General features: G+C 42.1%; 1 protein-coding gene across 1 annotated transcript in view; it reads left to right on the top strand.

Annotated features, from left to right (window-relative positions):
* The first annotated feature begins 1010 nt into the window (after positions 1-1010).
* Positions 1011-23477, top strand: part of SORBS2 (sorbin and SH3 domain containing 2) — a 747676-nt gene continuing 725209 nt past the window's right edge. The window contains 1 exon segment of the mRNA XM_029586937.1: positions 1011-1567. The gene's annotated coding sequence lies outside the window, so the exon portion shown is untranslated.

The following is a 23477-nucleotide window of genomic DNA, read 5'->3' as shown; positions in this document are numbered from 1 at the left end:
AACCATAGGCACAGAAGGAGGAAAAATATTTTTCCAATAAGGCCCATAATAGTTATCTATTGCATAAAGATAGAAGTATGTGGCAGCCCTTAGCTGCTGAGGCTTCTGAGATGGTGCAGTACAATTGCAGGTACTAGTAAAGAGTTAGGGCTTGACAGAGGATGTTATGGGAGCGTAAAAAGACGGGATGAGACAGAAAACACACTTTTAATTTGGAATAGATTTGGGAACTACATAAATCAATTTTGCATGTTACAAATAGAATAATAAACAGTATTAACAAATATATCTTTACGGTTTAGCCCTGGAAAAAGCAGATTCAGTTACTATTTATGTAAACATTTTTTCCCTGAAATGAGTATATCTTCAATTCTGCATTTAATACTAAAACATTTTCAAATAACAAATCCTCATGTCTACCATCTATATGATCTATCTATATTTCAATGCTGTATTACCCCTACATCTTTGCTGAAAAAAGCATTTTCCTGTGAAATAAAACTATTTTATACTAATATTCTACTTTAAAATAGTTGCATTTCAAGAGAAAATGTTTTTCTGTGTAAAGATGTAAGGGTACACATACACACGCACACACACACACACATATACTAAAAATTCATTTTCAATTTAGATGGTAATTTGCATTTGCATTGCATTAGGATTTGAAATGTCTCACTTTCTGAACATTATTCTGCCCATGTTCTTGTCTCCCAGAATATCGATATATTGTTTGGTAAGGTACATGAAAAATTAAGAATTTAACACCTGAATTAGTCACTGCCTTTGTAACACTATTTAAAAGACAAAACAAAGCAAAACAAAAAACCAGTAGCCCTAACAAGTGAGTAGTTTTATGAAAAGAAATTAACATTCTGTGTTGGTGACCTGCACATGGTCAGCCATGCTTGTTGTACATGTCTGTCTGTTGGTTGTTGCCATGACTACAAAAAGCTAGTGGAACCCAATGAGCTGTCTGCAGTACTGTTGAAAGGACCAGCCATTTTGCTTATGGAAAACAGTGTGGCATATTATGCTGTGCTTTCTCTGGAATCAAGGGGGAAAAAAAATCTATTCAGAACAAATAGAAGAAGCCAGTGCACAAGTGGATAATTATTATAGCCGAGAATGCCTTTTAGCTGCTGTCCTGGCAAGCTGGCCGGCTGCTGTGCCCATTAGCTGAGCTGGGGAGGTGGAATGCAGAGTGATAATGCTGTATATCTGCTATCAGGCGGTGGAGTAGCTTTTTTTTTTTTTTTGTCTGGTAAAGGCAAGGTTTGCCTGCAATGTTATCTCAACAGCTTACTAGCTGCTCACAGCGAAAGTTAGTGACCCAAAAGGAGGGTGTTGCCCTCTCCTGACACTGTTCCTTTGTACTGCTGTTTTTTATTTGAGCAAACACTGCCGGAGAAGCAGGTGTACGGTTTGGATGAGCTCCGTACCGTAGACCACAAACCGCACACACCACTCTGGCAGGTTTTACCTTCTCCTTAAGAAAAGCGAGCCAGCAGGCTTGGTGGACTTGACCACAGAACTGGGGGTTGCCGGGCATCTCGGCTGAACAAAGGTAAGATATCTCGTGTCTATTTTTGGAAAGTTTTTATCTCTTTTGAAATAATGTCTGATATGCAAGTAACTTGAAGCAAGGCACACATGCCTTTGTGTAAGGAAAGCCTTGTCTATCAAAAGGATGAAAAATTCATTAGGCTGCTGGAAACCTTTCTAAACCTTATTCACTAGTTCTGTTACTAAGTATTTGTACATAATGCACAATAATAATGTAATTTCACTATTTATTTTCTATTTGTATAATGGATGGGTTCATAGAAACAAATAGCATTTCACACAAAGCAGTTTATATAGCTCCAAGAGCACTGCATAAGACACACCACATTATAGGATGTATTTTCTTTTTTAAAATGTGCTTTCATTTAATGTCAATGTATCCCTACACATGCATATAGTGATTTCACAGCCTGTATAACAGCATAAGTAGATTTGCACTGCAAATGATTTCGACAGCTATGTTATGTGGGTCATAGAAGCAGGCAGCCTTTGTACCAGTTTTCATGGTGCAGTGTCCCAGAGCTGTTTGATTAGCTTGTGGTGCTCGCCCTGCAAAGAATCTAGGTATTTAAAAAAAAAAAAAAAAAAAGCAGCTCACACCTCCTTCTCCATGCCATCATACTTACCATACCAGCACCCAGCACAACACACCCATTGTGTCCCTTCTCAGCTTGGAGTCCAGGAACAGAATGGTAGCCAACCCGCCACATGAAGCACAAACACTGCCTTAGTATTAAAGCAGTTAAATTCCTGTTATTGCACATTGCACAATGGCATTGCTGCAAGGACCCATTGGGGGGGAGGGGGGAGAGACAGGGAGGACAGCAAATAAAAATGCACTGAATTATTTAAACAGGGCAGTGCTTGTTAACTGCTGTATGCTAATACCACCGATCTTGCTTTCCGAAATAAATTGTCCCTCTACGCTAATATGTCTGCTGATTTATAGTCTCAGAAAGACTTGGCAGTTATGTAGATTTCAGTGTCGGTCAATAAAACCACAGTCCCTTGGCACAGACAGTAAATTGGATAATGTTAAAATGATGTCAAAGGATACAATTTCACCTCTTGACTTCATGCCACAATAGGGGCCGATGCAGCCCCAGGCGCCACCATTGGGGGCGCTGTGCAATATTTAAGTTAGGGGGGGGCGCGTTAGCAAGGAGGCGCTAGGCTAACGAGAAGCCGGTTGGCGTTGGCTGTCCGCCGGTTAGGAAAACTGATGCCGCGTTTATCGGCGTCAGGTTTCCTAAACGCTGCACAGCCGCACAGACAGGGGGTTCAGGAAATGGGCGCTTGTCAGTTGAGCGTCTGTTTTCTGCAACTGACTGCCAGTGTTTTGTTTTGTTTTTTAACTTTTTTTTAACTTTATTTTGTTTTGTTTTTCCTCCTACTTAATATCGCAACTATATTAAGTAGGAGGCAGTACAGAAAAGCTGTTTTTTCTGCTTTTCTGTACTAGTTTTAAAAGCACACAGCTATTAACGCCTGCTCCAGGCAGGCGTTAATTTTTGATCGCCAAATGTGCATCCTAGACACACATTTTTTCTTTTTGCATCAGGAGTGAATGCCTAATAGCCTCATTCACATGCATTTGCATGTGATGAGCGCTATTAGATTCACTCCGCGTTGGACTCACGTTGTAGAGATGCTAATCCCCTTATTGCATAAGGGGATGAATTAGCACCTATGCAACCCGCGTCCAACTGCAGGTTGTACAGTACGCTCGGCTGAGTGCACTGTATTGCATTGGCCCCGTATTGCAGAGAGATCTAAGAGCTCCGGATCTTTCTGAAAAAATGTGAGTCACACTATAGCTCCTGAACCTGACAGTAAAACCACTAAATATTCTGATCCCTTAAACAGAAATTGTCTTGTCACAGATGTTGATACTGTGGTCCTTGTTAAGGTATGTTTTCACTTCATGTTTTATGCATGCATAGCTTCAAAATCAACCGATTATAAAAACCAAAAACTAATTTTTTTTGTTATATTTATTTGTGGCAGCAGCAACTAGGGTTTATAATTCAGCAAAAGGAAGTCTGGTATTGTCTATTGATTGCTTTCTCCACACTGATACACCTTGGGTGTTTCGGTTTGGCCTGAGCGGTGCAGTTATGGAGTTTGCCCTCCCCTGTCTCCTGCCCTCCCTCACCACCCTCTGCCTTTAGCCACTCCTCACACCAATCCTGCTGCCTATTCAGAGGAAGTTCTTAATTTCTTAGGTTTGTTTACCAAGCTGAAAGCTGTTTTTAGAGCAGAATTTAGAAGCAGAGATCAATTACTATGACCAAAGTTAACTAATCATTGAAAATTGATCATCAATTGATTATCCTTAAAGCTGGACTAATTATGATTACTACTATTTTGCCCTGTAAAACTACCGTTCATGTTTTGGCCAGTTATTATAGCTGCTCTGGTATTGTACAAGGTATGTCACTCTGTAAAACAATAGTAAAAAAATAATTGGTTTAAGGATCTTTTCTCTGTTTCAATTAAATTTATGGAAATAAAGGTTAAGAAACAAAAAATAATAATATAAGGAGAAAACTTATTTTTGGACTAATTATATGTATTTTAGGGGCTGACACTCCCTTTTTCAGCTCTTGAAAGCTAGTCAAGAAATATATTATGTTGATCTAATAAGAAGGTATCACCTTGTACTATTTTTTTTTTCATCCTTAACATTTTTTTCCATGCATTCAAGCGGACTAACACAGCAACCCATACTATTTTATTAATTAAATTTGGCATATAAAATGTAAAATAGCCTACCAGTCAATGGTTTACAAAGCATTATTAGGCCATACTTGGGTGGATAAACATCCAAACTTAAGTCTTTAAGCACAGAAAATACATCATCTGTGATTCATCTCTGTCTTTTGGGGGGGGGGGGGGGGGGGGAGGATAAAGGAGAAACCACTAGGATGATTCAGTTTCCAATAGTCATCTTGCCCCTTTTGGGTTTGCTGGATCTTGGGATGGCACCTCCATTGCTAATAAATTTAGTGTCTCAGTAGCTGTTGCCTTCCCATTTTACTATAGCACTTCACTGGAATATGTGCCTAACACTGTATATTGGCGGAGTCAGTCCAGAGAAATAGTTTTCACTGAGAGGCCATCTCACTGCATGAAACGGAAGGGGTCAAGGTTTGAGTGCATCTGTGGTCTCTTCTGGAATTTGTATAATTTGGGCCATTAGGTGCGCTAGTTCCTTTCTTGGTGAAGAATGTAATTTCCTGGATGAGTTTGTTTGCTTCCCATTGCAAGTTACAGGGACTGTAGTTTATGCTAATGTACTGACTTGATTACTTTTCTTCTGGCATTATTAGTCCTGTCAATTTGCTCACATCTGCAATAAAATTAAAAAGTAAAACAACAACAAAAAGCAAAACAAAACAGGATCTGTGATCTAAGTATTCACCCTAGATCAGGCCCCTAGTGACTCAACTTTGTTTCTTTGGTCTAGTAATCTTAAGAGGTTATAAAATGTTACTGATAAAATTATATAGTGCATTTATTTATTATTTCTTCCAGATGTTTTGGCTTTTCTATTATTGATAAACTACATCATTTATCTCATCAGACAGATGAGAGACAGATGTAATTGGTGTGGGGAAACAACTGTGGCGGATGAACATGTTTACGAAAGGCTGGAATTATCATAGTCTCTTTGCTTACCGTAATAAAGTCATTGTGCTATAATTTAAATACTTGAGAATTCAAAATGGTTTTTCTAAGGGTTCTTGCTCCTGAAGACAATCAGCCCCTTCAATTGTTCCAGAATTATTTCTCAGTCATTCAGTGTAAAAGGCTTCTGCTTCTTCCTCCTCTTGTTTTTGACCTAGTAGCTTCCTCCTGCTCCTTTAGACTTCATTTGCAACTATCCCTGGGGGGGGGGGGGGAGGGGTTCCCATTTTTAAACCCTTTCAATCGAGCCCAGCCATTGTAGACTCAGTCTACAGACCGTGGTTGTCCCTGTAACCTGTCAAAAGTTCTTGTTTCAGCCAGCCAGTAGGTGTTGCTGTTGCATAATGACTGGGGTCCCCTCCCCCAGTACCCTGGCTATCGATTTAACATAATGGATGACTATTAGTCAAGTATGGTTCAGTAATTCAACGCTAGAAGTCAGTGGTTTGGTTGGTCATTCAAAACAAGTTAAAGTAAAACCTTTGTATTATCCCTGAGTGACTTTATTCTACTCTTATGAATGTCTGTCCTTTGAAAAAAAACATGAATCTTTAAAATGGAAATGCAAAATAAATATATATAGAAAATATTATTACATTATACAGTAGCTATATACTTTCTTAACATTCTTGAAGAAAGATGAATTCCATAATTTCTTTGCAAGCATATACAGTAGGCCAGAGTTCCTATGGTCTCATCATCACAGGGAAAAATCTTCACATGCACTAAAGGGATGGTGAGGCACTGAATGTATATACTTAAAGCCTGTTGGAGACAGGCTTTAGTAAGTTCTTATTTTACTTTCCAGACAAGGAGTCTAAACTACATTTGGTTTGAATTTTAATCCTCCTTTAACTTTCCTTCAAGTAACTTGGTGTCTATCTAATTATGCAAGTCACCTAATCTGAAAGTGAATTTCAAGCACACTTGAGACAGTTAAATGAGGACTGAAATTCAAATAAAATATACTCAAAATTAATTATCGGGAAAGTTAAATGAGAGCTATACTTCAGCTGAGACAGTTGAATTTTAACACCTGTTACTCATTAACTTGAATTTTGGCCCATTGTTTGGTACTGTACATGGTCTGCTCTTGGTCTGCTTTTAAGTATTACTATTATTGTTTATCATATGTAAATCATTAGTAGACATACACAGTGCTGTACACATACACATACACATAAGCTCTTTGGAGCTTAACAATCTGATCAAGACAAACATACATGATAAACAAGAGTCTATGGGGATTGCATTTATTATAAATCTATGAGACTGTACTTCTAAAGCAGGGATAGCCAACTCCGATCCTCAAGAGCCACAGACAGGCCTGGTTTTCAGGATATGAATATGAATGAGATAGATTTGCATTCACTGCCTTGACGCATATTCATTGTGGCAATCCTGAAAACTAGACCAGTTTGTGGCTCTTGAGGTCTAGCATTTGCTACCCCTGTTCGAAAAAATATATTGCCAAAAAGCCATGCCTACCATTTATACATTGGCTTGCTGGGATATGGTGCTAACATTTAGCGTGTAAGGATTGCAGGGTTCTGTCATACTGGTTTCAGCATTCCATGGTTGATTCAAGAAGGGAGTTTCAGAAAGGTCTTCTCTTCTACCTTCCTGATGAGAGGATGCTCTAAGATAGCGTGATCTATCAGCTTATACAGAATATATATAGCCAACCATCCATCCAGAGAATCATGATTTCAATCTACTCAAAAGTATGCATTATCCATATTATACCTGGAAAAGGGGGGGGGTGTATATTTTGCAGCACAGTTTCTAAGGGCTGAAAAATCAATGGGAAATTGAATATGAAGTCCTGTGACTCTGATCACTTTACTTTCTTGAATGCTGTAGGTGGCTGTCGCTGTCATGCAGAACTACTGGAGTGCAGTTTTGAGGAGTTGGCTAGATAAAGGAGGTAAAGGCTGGTCAGCATAGAACAGTATCTATTTGGTATGTGAAATAGGATGTGCATCTAGAAACATATCCCTGTGTGGTCAGGAAATGAAATGTTGACAGCTGCATGAACCTCCAGCTATATTGTTTGCTGTCTCATGCATTCAAACAACCAAGACTCTTTTCTTTAAGGGTCAGTTTACAGTTATAGTACATTCATTGTAACATGTAAGCTGATGAACACTGGAGGCACAATACTGGGTTACAAACCTGTCTTTGAAAAATTGTGATAGTCTTTTAATGGTGAATCTACATGGCTGTAGTTCTACACATTTTTCAGGTCTCTAACCCTCAAGTGTAATCTGTCAGCATATTTATGGATTTAGATTTGAAAGCAATGAACAAGGAAATAATACAGGACGGTTGTTATATAGTCTGGAGCTCTGAATCTATTCTTTTCCAGCAAACAGCTTACATTGGAAAGTCTATTCCAGTGCATAAATGTTGTAAAAGAAAAAACTTTCAAAGTCATATGTTATAACATTTTTATATCATAATACCAGTGTGATCAAAACAGAAAAACTGTGTGCCTGAGCTTTTAAGGTTTTCAAGATCTGAATGATTTAAAGTAATTTTTCAGCAAAATACTTACCAGTCAAGGGCTGAAAAATGGTTTGTACAAGAGGACAAACTTGTCCTTTGATACCACAAATTTACTACCCTATGTGTGGGCATGAGACTCATGCTACCTATGGCACAGATCGATCTTACTCAGGGAAGGTGCCTACGCAGAGTCACCACCAGTCCTGCTCTCCGGGGACCGAAAAATGCAGCCATAACTCACTAACAGAACCACATGTCCAGGAATCGCAAACCCAATACAATGTTAACATTTCCATTTATTAAACATCTTTACCAACAACAGATATCAAGGACCCAATATTCAAAGATATCTGACTATCTAAGTTAGCTGGATATAACTTATCCAGCTAACTTAGAAGGGATTTTCAGCGGCATGGCTATGCTGCTGAATATAACCAGATAAGTTGTTTCAGTTAACCAGATAAGTTAATTGGGTAACTTTAGACTTGCTATTGAGCAGGTTTTAACTTATTCAGTTAACTTAACTGATAAGGTTGAATATAGGCACTTATCCGGTTAAGATATCCGGATAAGTTGCCCCAAATTGATCCACCCATGTTGTGTTCGGGCGCGGCCCCCTACCATGCCCACGGCGGCGACCCGCCGCGGGAGTTCTGGGAGAAGCCCCGGATTCAATGTCCCTCGTCCGACATGGACCTTGGTGCTGGTCGCCAGGTGGGGAGCCGTCCCTGCTCCTACCTCGTGGCATCCAACGGCGTTTCCTCCGCGGAGGGAATCCAAGATGGCCGCCACCATCCTTAGGCATGAGGCCACGCCCCCTTCTCAGATTTAAAGGGACCTGATCCCTTTAACTAGACTCATCTGTTTCCTATGAGCCAGAGCAGAGCAAGTATAAAAGGAGACTTCCTCTGCTCATTCCTTGACTTGGCAACTTCCGTGGTTAGTCAGGTCTGCTTGCTTCGGTGAGTTCTTGTGCTTTGGATCCTTGTTCCTGTTTTGTCTTGGTGTTCCTGGTTCCTGACTTCAGATCGGCTAGCGGTGATTCCTGGTGTGTGACTTCGGATCGGCTAGCGGTGATTCCTGGTATTGACTTCGGATTGGCAAGCGGTGATTCTCTGGTGTGTGACTTCGGACTGGCAAGTGGTGATCCTTCGGTGTGTGACGTCAGACTGGTAAGCGACGACCCTCTGGCACTTGACCTCGGACTTCTTCTTGACTGTCATCTCCAAAGGCCCGCCTAAGTCCCAGCAGCCTGGGTCCCTACGGGCTCCTCCTGGGGGGACCGCGGGCTTCCAGGGGTGAAGCTTCAGTCAGCCCTTGCACCGAACTCTTGACCGCTCAAAGGTCCACCTAAGTCCCAGCGGTCCGGGTCCCTACGGGCTCCTCCTGGGGGGACCGCGGGCTTCCAGTGGCAAAGACACACTTCCTTCCTTTGACGTCACAACTATTCGTCTGCCTCCATAGTCGCCTCTGTCTCCAGTGCTGAGGGTCAGCTGGTCACGTCTTCTGTTCCTGCCTCGCCACCCAACGGGAGAACCTACGGATCTTCCACCTAAGGTATTCCATCCTCCCGTCAGCCCAAGGGTTCACAAGCCTGAGCATAACAACCCATTGTCCGCCCCCAAGGTATCTGGCTATCTAATTAGCCGGAGATATACTTATTTGGCTAAGTGGCAGCTGCTAAACATAGCTGGATAGTCAGCGGCTGCTTCTTAGCCAGATAAGTTCCTATTTATCCAGCTAAGTAGCGCTAAATATCAGGTTCACTCTGTATTATAGGGATAGGGGAAGAAAGATCCTTGACATGCAAATATAGAACTAAAACTCAATTTATTGAACTTGAAATAAATAGCAACACCAAATAATATATGTTCCAAGCTGTAAACCTTTGACATTGATTTTGCGCCTACTGTATAAAGGGCTTTCTTGATGATACAAAAGCTAAGTGCTCATGGCAGTTTTGTTTTTTTTTTATTTGCACTTTATTATATTTTTCATAAAGTATACATAAATTATACTCTCAGGAAAAGAAAAAGATAAACATACAAAATATAAGAATAACATCTACAGGAAATTACAAACTTCGTTATTATATGTTCTCCTAGGAAACATGAGAAGAAGAGACCTGTTAAATCATAGGGAAGATTTTTAAAGAAACAATTTAAAGTAACTAGCTTAATGAGTTGATGGTTTCCAACTGGTTACTGATTACCAAACTTTATTGTGGGGTTATGGCTACCACTCTTGCATTCAAAAAAGATTTCAGCTGTTCAATAACCGTAAATGCAAAGCTTTCACCCTTTCCCTTAATTAGACATCTACAAGGATATCTAAGTAAGAAAGTGTAGCCTAAGGCTACTACCTGAGGTCTCAATTTTAAAATTTCCTGTCTCCTTAATTGGGTGGGTCTTGCAAAGTCAGGAAAAATCTTGACCAATTGGCCGAAGAAAGTTACAGAAGAATTTTGAAAGAATGCTTTCATAACTTTGCTAACATCTTTCTCTATGACAAACGATACAAGTAACATACCCCTGCCCAATATCTCTACAGCAGAACTTTCAATAAATTCAGTTAAATTTTCAAAAATTGCCAATTGGTCTCCCTCATTTTTCCTTTCGATTTTGGTAAGGAAATAGGCCTTATTTACGATGGGCAAGTTAGATTCTTCAAATTTCAAAATTTCTAAGAAAAATCTTTTCAATGTGCTTTGAACCTCCTCTCCTAAAGCACAAGGGAAGTTCAAGAATCTTAAGTTCAAATGTCTGTTGTAATTTTCCAGTGCTTCCAATCTCTTGGACTGGTATGCCAGATCTTTTATCATTTTAACATCCACCATTTGAACTTGCAAAGTTTTTTTCTCCACCTCTTTCCTCCTGTTTCCAATATCTCTTATTTGATCCTCCGTTTTAAGTTTCAGGTTTTGCATATCAATATCCAATTTATTATATCTCTCATCAGCTTCCTTGACAAACTGTCCAATACCAGCCATTAACTCCCACAATATGTCCAATGTTACCGTGGGTGGTTTGGGGGGAATAATAAACTCACCCCTTCCCTGTTCCCTCGGTTGCATGGAAGTCCTCCCGGCTGTAATCTCCGACAAACTCCTTGCCTCCTCGCTCGGGTAAACTGGAGATAATAATATCTCCTGATCTTCCTGGCCCGGTATTGTTACTGCTCCCAGCAAACTCGAGGAGAACCTCGGAGTAGATGCCTCAGCTCCCTCTCGCGTTCTCCCCCCGATAAGGGAGTGATGTCATCAGGAGGCGTCTGTTGTCGCAGAACTGCCTGTTGCCCAGGCGCCGGTGGGGGTCGATAATCCGGGGGACTCAAGCTGACCTCCCCAGGCAGCGCCGAAGCTCCCTCCTCGGCTGCCGCAGCGGGGATCCCGTCCCCCGCCTTCACCATCAGGGCGGCCGTATACTCAGTAATGCGCTTCTGAGGGTCAGGCTGCGGCGGGTCGGCAGGAAAGACCCGCATTTTGCCTTTCCTTTTCGCAGGCATCTTGTCAGAGGTAATAGGTCTTCAGGAGCGTCTTAGTGAGCGACCACTCTCGCCGCCATCTTGGTCTCACTCCTCCCTCATGGCAGTTTTATGTCACCTGTTGTAATATGGATATGAACTTATTTTTAAATATTTTCATTAACTTGAAGTTTTAGCCCATATTAGATTTGTGGCATTAGTCCTTTATGATTTACTGCAGGGAAAACCCCTATTCACTATGGGTATATCAGTCAGTATATCATGATGAGTTAGTGTTATTAATATTAGTCCCTGCGCAAAAAGACAGCTGGGAAATGGTGCACAGAACTATGAACAATGTTTTGTTTTGGTTTTTATCTTTAAGAATGTGCATGGACATCAAGATGGATTCTCAACAAAACTACATTTCCCAGAATTCTTGGTTCTTTGAATTCTGGGAAGGTCTAGATCTGAGTCATAATGACTCAGCAGAATTTGACTAATATGCTAGCAGGTGCTATGAATCAAGGAGAGAGTCTGGGAAATACAGATTTGAATTGGATTTGGGAGACACAGGAGAGAAATCAGCTCACCTAATCCTGTCAAGGAGGAGGACTTGAACAAAGGGGATGGAGAAACTGACTGGCCACTGCTGCTCTAAAGTTAAGTGTGATGCTAGAATGTGTAAAGGGAAATCTCTCTGTTCTAATTACTGAGGCTGTTAAGAGATTTATTTTAAACCAGAACAAGCCCTTTAACAGATAAACCAAGAACAGGGGAATTAAGCTAGGGAGCAGCACAGTGGGATTTATACATTTTTACCCATTCCTTTCTAGGGGGAACTGATAATTTTAGTAAACTCAAAGGGTAGACCTGCAAACAAGAAACTGATATATGGAGTTCCTAACTGAAGCAGTGCACCAGCCGAGCCCTTCTTTATAGTAAAGTGTAAATGAATAATAGTGAAATTCTGGATCCTTAGCAGTGCTTCAAAGATTAGGTCCCAGCTGGATAATTAACACTGTTACACAGAAGGTGTAATTAGTGACACTGCTGTTTAGTTGTGAGTGTTAGTAAGAAAGTTTGTTTAGTGCAACTAATGCAGCTTAACCAGGTTTCTATGGGAACAGAGTAGTTAAACTGAACTAAAGTCTGGTGCTGGACAGGGGCAGATTGTAGGAAAATATCAGCCTGGTTTTTTATTTTTTTCAAAACTGGCCCACAGGGTATCTGACTTCCTCATGTCAAAACAGGCCTCAAACACCTATTAATTTTAAAATGTCACTTAAATTTGTTCTAATATTTTCCAAATACCACTAAAATATTTCAAAACAGCAGACACATGAAATACCCCAAAATTTAAAATAGAATTAAAAAATCTCCAGCTCTCCATTCCATAAAATAAAGAAATACCAGGATCTTTTGATTTCCACTCACCCAGAGGTTGTTGTGGATTTGGGAGAAGGGGGGCACACAATCTTTATCCTCTGTCTCTCCCCTTCACACCCATAGGCTTTCAGTCTCTCATAGACACATGCAGGTGCTCACTCTCTCTCATACACTCATGCAGGCTCTCTCTGTGTCTCATGAACACATGCAGGTTCTCCCCTCTCTCATGCACACTTGCAGATTCTTCACTTTCTTTCGTGCACACACAGGCACTCTCCCTCATGCATGCATACATGCAGGCTCTCTCATACATACACATAGGCCTGTTTCTTTCATACACACAGACATACAGATGCTCTCTCTCATACACACATACGTTATGCCTCCTCTATTCTGATGGGCCTTGGCCATGTTCCTTATTTGCTGACAGAGGGCAGGTGGGAGGAGTTCATTGGTCCTGGTGGCCCTGCAACCGCCAGATGCATAATTTTTCCAGCCAGGTAGGCCTTTCTCATCAGGCAGCGGGTAGAGCTCCGTTGCGGCTCCGCGGACCTCTTTATCCAGCCACAGCGGTTTGAACTCCCTGAGCCCTTCATTGAGCTGCATCACGGCCCTGCAGAGCCCTTTATCCAGCCCTGGCGGTTTGAGCCGTGTCGCGCCCCGCTGAGCCCTTCTTCCAGTTGCAGTGAGTTGGGATGTGTCGCGGCTCCTCTCAGCAGACCATGTGACCAGTGTAATCGGCCCAGTGGGGGATGCCTGATCCCCCGATAGGCCAATATGTCCCTGGTACTGGAGTTATTAGTTCTGTGAGATTTCCTTATTGCTCTTATGAGAGTATTTGACTGGAAAGTTTTGAAATTTAAACCAAACTGAAAGTGGCCCAGGGAAGGGGATTGTAGGAACCCTGAAATTACTCGCACTGCTGTTCTTTACCTTAATTGTTAAGGGAGACAGGCTGATAGCCAGAAAATTTCTATAATTGTAAAGGGTCGTTTAGTTCTTGTAAGGAGTTAATGTTGGTGCTAGCAAGGACCTGGTATCCATACGTGAAAGAACTTAAGCTAATGGAAATTAAAGAACAGCTGTTTCTTTCATGTGAATCAAACTTAGGGAATCTTAAATGTTGGTAATGGTTCCTGTCACTGTTTTATATTACAAGAGATGTGCAGCCTTAACCTGTGTCTAACTGGGACTAACTTGATAAGTGCTATGATGTATTTTTGCTTTAGAATATAACTTTTAGTGGAAGTTCTGTGCCCCTATTGTTTTGTTTATTGCATAAAGAATTAGATGAATAAAGTGTTAAGAAGCTGTATGATTATGAGTCTCATGTTTAAAGCCTCATAAATGGGAAGCTGTTGGCTGCCAGGACCTGAGTTGAGAGAGAGTCATTAAAAACCCCCATGCAGAAATCAGGAGGGGAAGGGAGCCCAAATTATAACTGACTGACTTTCCCAGGCCATTGGTAAACCCAATGCCACACTACCTGTTCATTATATGTCTCCCACACAGACCAAGCAGATTGCAGCACCCCCTTTTGAACAAAAGCCAGTACCCTGTCACAGCAATTATGCACTTCTGCCATGAGTTTGTCTTTTACATTATCATGAGATTATTATTATTATTTATTAAATTTCATATACTGCAAATCAATATACATCTTCAAAGCTGTGTACAATAAAATAGTGAACAAACACAAGTACAGCATATTCAATAAATACAATACAAAACCAAGCAAAACACCAGTAATATACCCAAACCTTATTAAAGCATAGCCAAAATTTAAAAGCATAAAAATAGGGAAAAAAAATGTACCAGAGGTAAAATAAATCTATAGAAGAAAGATATCCCCATAAACTTGGGTAAACAGAAAAGTCTTGTAAGTCTTTCTGAAATTTCAAATAATCTACTTCTTTCCTCAAGGAAATTGGTAAGGTGTTCCACAAAAATGTAGCTACATATATGAAAGCCATTTTTTGTGTTTAACTGAATTTTTGTTGGCGAGGGAACCTTCAAAAGCTCCTGCTGCGAAGCCAAGATGACTGATAAAGTTGCAGATAGCTAAATGAGGAGGCTGACCCCATGTAAAGTGTCCAATATGTGAGTTGCAGGATTTTAAATTTCATCCTGTAAACTACTAGGAGCCAATGCAACTTAATTAAAAGAGGAGTAACTCAATCATTTCTTTTTACTACAAATAACAGTTTTGCAGCTGTACTTTGACTTAATTGGAGACCTGAGTTTCCTAACTGTACATACAAAATACAAGGTGTTACTATAATCTAAAACAATTAAAATGAAGGAATAATTAATATTTCTGGGTACTCCTGATTCCCTAAATTAGAAATGGCAAACTCTAGTTCTCAAGTCCCATAAACAGGTATGGTCTTCAGGATCTACATAACTAATATTCATATTGGTGCAGATATGAAAAAAAAAATGAGTTCCTAAATTTAGTCCTCTAACAGGCCGATACAGTAAAGTGCGGCCGCGGTTACCCTGCTTCTAACCCGCTTTCTACTCACAATTTGGCCACGTTAGTCCAACCCGCGATTCACTATCCCTTTTAACCCATCCTTACCGCTTCTTTAAATCAACGGGAAACCCTTTCCTCCCGTGGCATGTATATGAGATGAAAACGATAGGATTAGCTATTCCCTCCCATACAGTAACGTGTGCCCCGATTATCGCTTTTTTAACCTGCAGTTTTGCCGCATGTTTAACCTGCTAATTTACCGCCTAACCTTACCCCTGCGTTAGTGTGGAGCGTCAGGTCAGAGAGACAAAATTTCACGGGCAAACGACCCCCTCACCCCCCGGGACAAGAGCCAGGATCGGGCAAACTTTCCCCCAGCCCCCGCTCACCTGCCCTGGTCACGTCCATGGTGCCGGTCTCTCGTGCGGGCGCGCTGACAGCTCCGGAGCAGGAAGGAAGGACCTGTTGTTTCCAAGCATAACCTAAACTCTTGCCTGCCCAACCTAAAATCCAACGCGCAGGGAAAGCATAACCTAAACTCGTGCCTGCCCAACCTAAAATCCAACGCGCAGGGAAAGCATAACCTAAACTCGTGCCTGCCCAACCTAAAATCCAACGCGCCGGGAAAGCATAACCTAAACTCGTGCCTGCCCAACCTAAAATCCAACGCGCCGGGAAAGCATAACCTAAACTCGTGCCTGCCCAACCTAAAATCCAACGCGCCGGGAAAGCATAACCTAAACTCGTGCCTGCCCAACCTAAAATCCAACGCGCCGGGAAAGCATAACCTAAACTCTTGCCTGCCCAACCTAAAATCCAACGCGCCGGGAAAGCCCCTCTTCAGATCGCAACTAATCCCATCCCCCAGCCCCCGCTCACCTGCCCTGGCCGCGTCCATGGGTGCCAGTCTCCAGGGCAGCCCCAGTCCTCTCTCCCATCCTCCCGGGGGCAGCCGGCGGCGAGAGCGAGAGCAGCCCGGGGTGGATCGCAAGGCGGCTTCCAGCAACCCCCGCCGGCGAGGGTGCATGAACGCACGCCGTGACCTGAGCGCCTGGCTGGACGTCCGAGGTTACGGCGTGCGCTCATGGCAGCGAAGGTGCATGAACGCATGCAAGCCGTGACCTGAGCGCCCGGCTGGACGTCAGAGGTCATGGGGTGAGCCCATTCACCATCGCCGGCGAGGGCTGCTGGAAGCCACCTCGCGATCCGCCCCGGGCTGCTCTCGCTCTCGCCGCCGGCTGCCCCCAGGAGGATGGGAGAGAGGACTGGGGCTGCCCCAGAGACCGGCATCCATGGACGCGGCCAGGGCAGGAGAGCGGGGTCTGGGGGATGGGATTAGTCGCGATCTGAAGAGGGGCTTTCCCGGTGCATTGGATTTTAGGTTTTTAGGTTTTCTTTTGCTTAAAGTTGGGATTCACTTCCTGGTACCTGTCATTTCAAATGACATTTGAAATGACAGGTACCAGCGCACCCAGGATAGCACCTATACAGTAAAATGGATTGCGCTTCATGGACACGCGTTGGACGCGCATTGGACGCACATTGGACGCGGCTTGCATTTGCATGCCATTTAAATACAGTATCGAGCGGTATGTGATCCAGACTGTGCGTGCGGCAAACGCGGGTGTGCCCGGCACTAACGCACCTCTTTCTACCGCACCTTACTGTATCGGCCTGTAAATTAGGTACGTAAGTTAAGCACATATTTTCAGCCAAATTTAGGTTCCTATATTTTTAGCTGAAAATTCACATACATTTAGGGGCTTAAAAGTTAGGCACCTAAATTTAGGACTGCTATTTATTTTCCTAGATTTATGGTCCTAAATTAGGTGACTAGTTCTGAAAATCAATGCTAAGCTCCTAACTTTCTTTCTGTACCCTAACTCCGCCCCTGTAGCCACCCACTTTTTAGGCTCCTAAATTTAGGAGCCTAATGAAACCAGGATCCTAAATTTAGGGAGCCAGCCCTAGTAAATGTAACACCTCCTTGACCTCTTACCTTGCAGGATGATCCTGGGCCGGGACCGACCTGGCGGGAGCCCCCCTAGGGCAGACTCGCATCAGTCCTCACGTTCTTGGTGCCTCCACCTAGGGAAGAAGGTGTTAGTGGGTGGGATTTCCCTCCCTTCACCCCAGGAAAACAAATGGGACTGTGAACAAGGCTGGCAGTATGTACAAATATATACAGGTTTATTAGACTATACAACATATACATTTCTACATGACTATGTACATGGCTAATGAGATGCCAAACACCTTACTTATCTACTCATGGTTAACATTCTCAGTCTACACAACGTTATACAGTTCTACAAGGTAGTATGAGAATTTAGTATTTGGCAATTTTGGGTTGTTGTCCCACACAATATACCACCAAATTGAATAGAAGAGATCTCTTTCATTCCCACTTCCTCAAGTATTATTGTTATACTCTCCCCCCCCCCCCCCCCTTTATCCCAAGTCTCACGCATGCCACACTGGGGTTCTTGCCCTCTTGGGTGCCCAACTCTACCTCCCGGTCTGCTGCTGGGGTCCTCCTGGGGGACCTCCTGGTCTGCTGCTGGGACCCTCCTGGGGGACCTGACTCTGTCTCCTGGACTGCCTCTGGGGTCCCCTTGCTCAAGGTGGACCATCCATCTCTGTATCTTCTGCTGGGATCCATGCCCTCCTGGGGGACCTGACTCTGTCTCCTGGACTGCCTCTGGGGTCCCCTTGCTCAAGGTGGACCATCCATCTCTGTATCTTCTGCTGGGATCCATGCCCTCCTGGGGGACCTGACTCTACCGCAGGACTGCCGTTGGAATCCTCTTTCTCAAGGGGGACTGCTTAATCTCCAGATCTGCCGCTGGGGTCCCTTCACTCAAGGGGGGGGGGGGGACCACTCCACCTCCCAGCTTGCTTTTGTCCTTCAGTTCTCCTCCCTTGGTAAGAAGGTTTTCCCTAGCTTTGGGTTTACAGCTCCACTAGGCTCATGGCTGTTTTAGCGTTCAGAGGTTCTTTTTTTTTTTCTATTTTCCCTTTTACAGTTATTTTCCAAGTAAATTCACTTGAAAAGGAAATACATGTGGTAACACAAATCAACAGGAAAGTAAAACTCCAATTAGTTATTACACAGTTATACCACATATCTATCAAGCCCACTAGTCACCCAAGGATTTACACTATCCAGAAGATACATTACATTTCACATAAGAATAAAGTATATTTCTATAACTATAAACACAATTATAGTTACATTTCACTGAGGAAAAAAAATTCAATAATAGCCAGATATAGGATCAATCTACTCTTTTGAGGTCTCAACCTGAAACATGAGCTCTTAACCAGAGACTGGTGATGAATTAAGCTGAGGTCTTGCTTTATTAACCAAGAAAGCAGTCAACTGTGAAGGCTGATAAAACAAATATGACACTCCTTGATGTTTTATTAAACACTTACATGGAAATTTTAAAGCAAATAATAAACTTAATTCAAGAGCTCTAGGCTTCAACAATAAAAATTGTCATCTCCTCTTTTGTGTCTGTCTAGATATGTCTGAAAATATTTGGATTTTTTTATTTAGAAAATCCTCAGATCTATGAGAAGTATTTTTGTTAAATCCATTCTTTATCAGACTCTAGTAGAAACGTTACTATTAATGTAGCAGGTGTTGCCATATTTTCTTCTGTTTGCTCCAGTACTGTTGAGATATCCAATTTTGGGGGTTCTTTTGGTGTTAGAACTTGTATATTTTCTTTATCGATTTCCCTGTTCATTATGGAGGCATGTAATATACTTTCACCATAATAGTTAAAGTACCTTCTGGAATTTTCAAAACCTCCATTAAGTATCTTCTCCATAAATCTTTTGGTGAGATAAATACACCTTTAGGAAAGTTTATTCACCTCAGATTTCTCCCTCTAATCTGGTTTTCCATATTCTCCAGCTTCATTTGCAATTGCTGATTTTCTTTTATAAGTGTTTGCTGAATGGTAATATTACTCTCCAAGTTTACCTTAACAGTGTCCACCTTCTCTTTTGATTTCAAAACTTCATGCTCCACATCATTCATCCATTGTTCAAGCTTTTTAACATTATTTGTTATAGTATGATGCTGTATTATCATGTTCTTATTCACAGTATTGATTGCATCGAATAATGTTTCTAGCGAGTAAAATTGGTCTTACCAGGTCAACAGTTTGAAACTCCAGGATCTCAGTTGTTACCTCTCCAGTCTCCAGCGCAGCATCTCCAACAGGGTTTTTACCATTAACCCCAAGGATCTTATATTGGGCCGAGTCTTCCTGTCCCAACTGCACGGGCTCCGGCAGATACCCGCCGGGGGTAAGCCAGTCAGGCATCCCCTGGTCTCCTCATCTTTGGAGCATTCTTCTCTTGGTGGGGTTAATGGACGGCGACCTCTCTGCCAGGGAAAAATATGTCAGTAGCTCCATACTGGCTTCGGGCTCTGCTTCCCTCCATCTGCTGGTCAGAGAGCTTCTCTCTCTGGCTATAGATCCGTGCTGGACATGGGCGTCCATGGATCCTACCACAGGAGAAGCTAGGAGTGCTTCAGAAGCTAAGTACTCTCTAGCTCTGCGCCTCCACGCTGAATGCAGCATGGGGTTCACAAAAACAACCAGAGGCAGGAGCAACACACTAGTCCATCTTGCTACAACTCCATCTTGGGTGATCATATCTCTTCAGCATTCAGTGGTTCTGGCTCTCTGCAGTCTTGGCTTTCAGTGATTTTAGCTCCGCTAAGCTCATGGCCAATCATGTGCTGTTACCCAGCCTGGATAAGTCACCTTCTCTCAGCCTGGCTTTATCTGTTGTCTGACTCTGTATGGGTCACTTTCACTCAGCCAAAAGGCCAAGATCCAGGCAGCACCACAGAGAGTGAGCATGTGCATGCTCCTCCAACCTGCCTGGCCATGCCCGCTGTTGTCTGGGAACTTTGTACTCATGTGTCTGAATATCCTTGTTAGGGTGAAAATCTGTTTGCTTCCTAGGACTGTTTTCCAGTACATTTCTCTCATAAATCCCTTTTCCAGTCATAGTTCTGTAATTTAGGAATTTGAATCCTCTGATTTTTAGTGATATTTCCTGCAAAATTACCAGCAGAAGTCTAGGGTAGCCTGGACTTGCAAATCTCCTACCTGAATCTCTGCCTTACCTACTCAATGTTTATTTAAGTGCCTTCTCAGTAAGGGATCTGATGATCTTTTCAATTTCCTGGGCTGGCAGCTCAAGTTACATAGTTGCATTGTCCTTTTTTTTTTCTCTGCTGCAGTTCACTTAAATGGTAGCATGCTCAAACCTCTGACCCTTGTAAGGGGGTGGGTTCATAAATTTTCAAAAGGGCTAATTTAGGAGCCTAAACTCTTTGAAAATTGACTAAAAAATATTATTAGCATAATTGATTTCCATAAGTGGGCCATCCTGGAAAGCTGATGTGCTTGTGGCAGTCAAAGATCAGAATTCATCATTCCTGACATAATACATAATATCTAACACACTTTATTACTTAGTGCAGTGTTTTCTTGTAAGGTCCCAATTGCACTAAGTTTCATAGAAGGATATTGAAATGCCTTTCATTTGTGTTTCAAATGCATTTGAATAAATATAAAGTTCATATGGAACACATTTAAAAAAATAATCTGAGGAATAACTAAATGAGGACAAGAGAGACATTGATAATTGTATTACAATAATTAATCTTTTTATTATGCACAATGAGCAGTCAGCAAATGAAAACTGCAAACCCTCTGCCAGGTGGCAATCTGCAAAGTAATTAAAGTGCTAGCTCTACAGCCCATTCATTATTTGAACTGAAAAAGAAATAGCATTTCCCATTACCTGATGCAATCAAACAACATTTATAAACAATGTGACCCTGAAATAATGGTCTTTAAACTAATGGCAATTGCTTAAGCCCAAAGAATTAAAATATAAAAAAAACAGCCAACAACTAGAGAATAAACATTTGGACCTAGTAGTTAAGTAATGTTGTCCCAATGAAAACATTTCTGCCTAGTGCATAATCTTCTGCATAGAAGTGTAGCGAGGGGTTGTGGCCTTTTTAACAGAAGGGATCCACATGCCAGAAAAAAGACCAAAGCAGCCAATCTAATTAGCCAATCAGATTTATGGGTGCATGAATCTCACCGATGTAGCAGATACATTCTGGGCAGAAATATTGTTCTCTGGCCATAGATAGTAATATGCAAGTGTCAATCTGTTAATTGTTTTGAACTGGTGCTCATCAAATGTTTCTTAGGTGTGCAGTATCTTTGTCTTCTGGTCTTCTGTTTAAGCCGTATTCATACCCTTAATTGGTTAGTAAATGTTTTAGTGTGACAAAAGAATTGAATGATTCTAAAGGTATACATGATGAGTTTGTACCATATTACATTTCTTAACAGAAACACGGGGGTAATGTGCAAGGAGTGGCATTTACTACCATAAGAAACTTGATAGGCAGACTGGAAGGACAATTTGGTCTTATTCTGCCATTCTGTTACTATGTAGGGATGTGCATTCGTTTGCGACGAAATAGGAAATAGAGACACTATTTCCTATTTCGTCACATTTCGGGGGGTGACGAAATGATAAGAAAACCCACAAAATTTTGTGTGGTTTTCTTATCGGTTTTTTTTTGGGGGGGGGGAGAGAAAAGGGCACATTAAAAAAAAAAACCCAAACCCACCCCAACCATTCAAATTTAATTCATTGTAACCCCCCACTCTCCTGACCCCCAAGACTTGCCCGATTTTTCCCCCCCAAGACTTACCGAAAGTCCCTAGGGGTCCAGCAGGGTCCCAGGAGCGATCTCCCCCTCTCGGGCCACCGGCTGCCACTAATCAAAATGGCGCCGATTGCCCTTTGCCCTTACCGTGTGACAGGGGCTATCAGTGCCATTGGTTGGCCCCTGTCACATGGTAGGAGCAATGGATGACCCGCATCATGTGACAGAGGCCAGCCAATGGCACTGATAGCCCCTTTCACATGGTAAGGGCAAAGAGCCATCAGCGCCATTTTAATTACTGGCAGCCGATGACCCGAGAGCGGGAGATTGCTCCCGGGACACCTGCTGGACCACCAGGGAATTTCAGAAAGTTTGGGGGGGGGTTGGGAGAGTGGGGGAATTGCAATTAATTAAATTTGAAGGGTTGGGGTGGGTTTTCGGGTTTCATTTCAGGGGCAGTCGAAATAAAATTGGCCCGAACTGTGGGAAAACGAAATTTCCCGCAGCGGGCCGATAACGAAGGCAAACCAAAAGGTTCGGCTGAATCACAACTATGTAGAAAACTTTAAAAGCATGCTTCTTCCGTACATGCCCATATTCCCCCTTTCTGTAAAAGAGAAAGCAAAGGGGAACCCTTAATGTATTGAAAGAGGACTATTTAACAAATCTGAGTTGATTATATTGAAACTTTGTGTGGGCCTCATGCTGACTGCTTACAGTTGGTTTGTAAACCACTGAAAGTAACTTTTTAAAAACTCTATTTAAATTGTCAAATATTAACAAAGATCAAGAATACTTGACATTTTAAGAAAACACAACTACATGAGTGAATACAAATAATAAGGAAACAAAGAAAAACTAAATTGTATCACTTAATAAAGCTGTCACATATTGCGGAGAGTCTTTACATAAACATCAACAAACAGGAAAAGGCAATCTATTTAGAATTGGCCCTATCTAATCTATGACACAGAAGATGGAATCTTTTTATTCTGCAAGAAGCCTTCCAACTAACTTGGATCAAAGAAAATGTCCATTACTCTAAAACCTTATCACACATTTACTGGAGAACCTAAGAAGAAAGGCAATAATCCTTTGTTTTTCAACAAAATGGCCTTAACACCTCTGCTGAGTTTTTCTGGCAACATCCAGGAAAATAGATATTTTCTGCCCTAAGAAACTCTTGTCTTTGAGGTGCAAAAATAATCTTAAGGTCATTTGTTTATCAGTTTCTACATTGAAAGAAACCAATAAGTTAGCTCTATCTTCCATTTTAGATTATGAATGCCCTAAAAAGTCAGAGATATCCAAACTCTCTCTACCAAAGGTTCAATTTGACCTAAATTCTCATTAGAAGCAACACTTTTTATCTATAAGGTAATACACTTTAGAGAAAGTGGAAACTGCTTCCTTTGGGGTAGATTTTCAAAAAACGCGAATAGGCGTACTTTTGCTGGCGCATCAGGCGCAAGCAAAAGTACGCTGGATTTTAGTAGATACGCGCGGAGCCGCGCGTATCCACTAAAATCCTGGATCGGCGCGCGCAAGGCTATGAATTCTGTATAGCCGGCGCGTGCCGAGCCGCGCAGCCTACCCCCGTTCCCTCCAAGGCCCTCCCCTCACCTTCCCCTCCCTTCCTCTACCTAACCCACCCGCCCG

Source organism: Rhinatrema bivittatum, chromosome 1 (assembly GCF_901001135.1).
Source record: "Rhinatrema bivittatum chromosome 1, aRhiBiv1.1, whole genome shotgun sequence".
NCBI classification, from domain to species: Eukaryota; Metazoa; Chordata; class Amphibia; order Gymnophiona; family Rhinatrematidae; genus Rhinatrema; species Rhinatrema bivittatum.
Note: the sequence above shows the minus strand (reverse complement) of the source record. Positions and strands in the feature narration are given on the sequence as shown.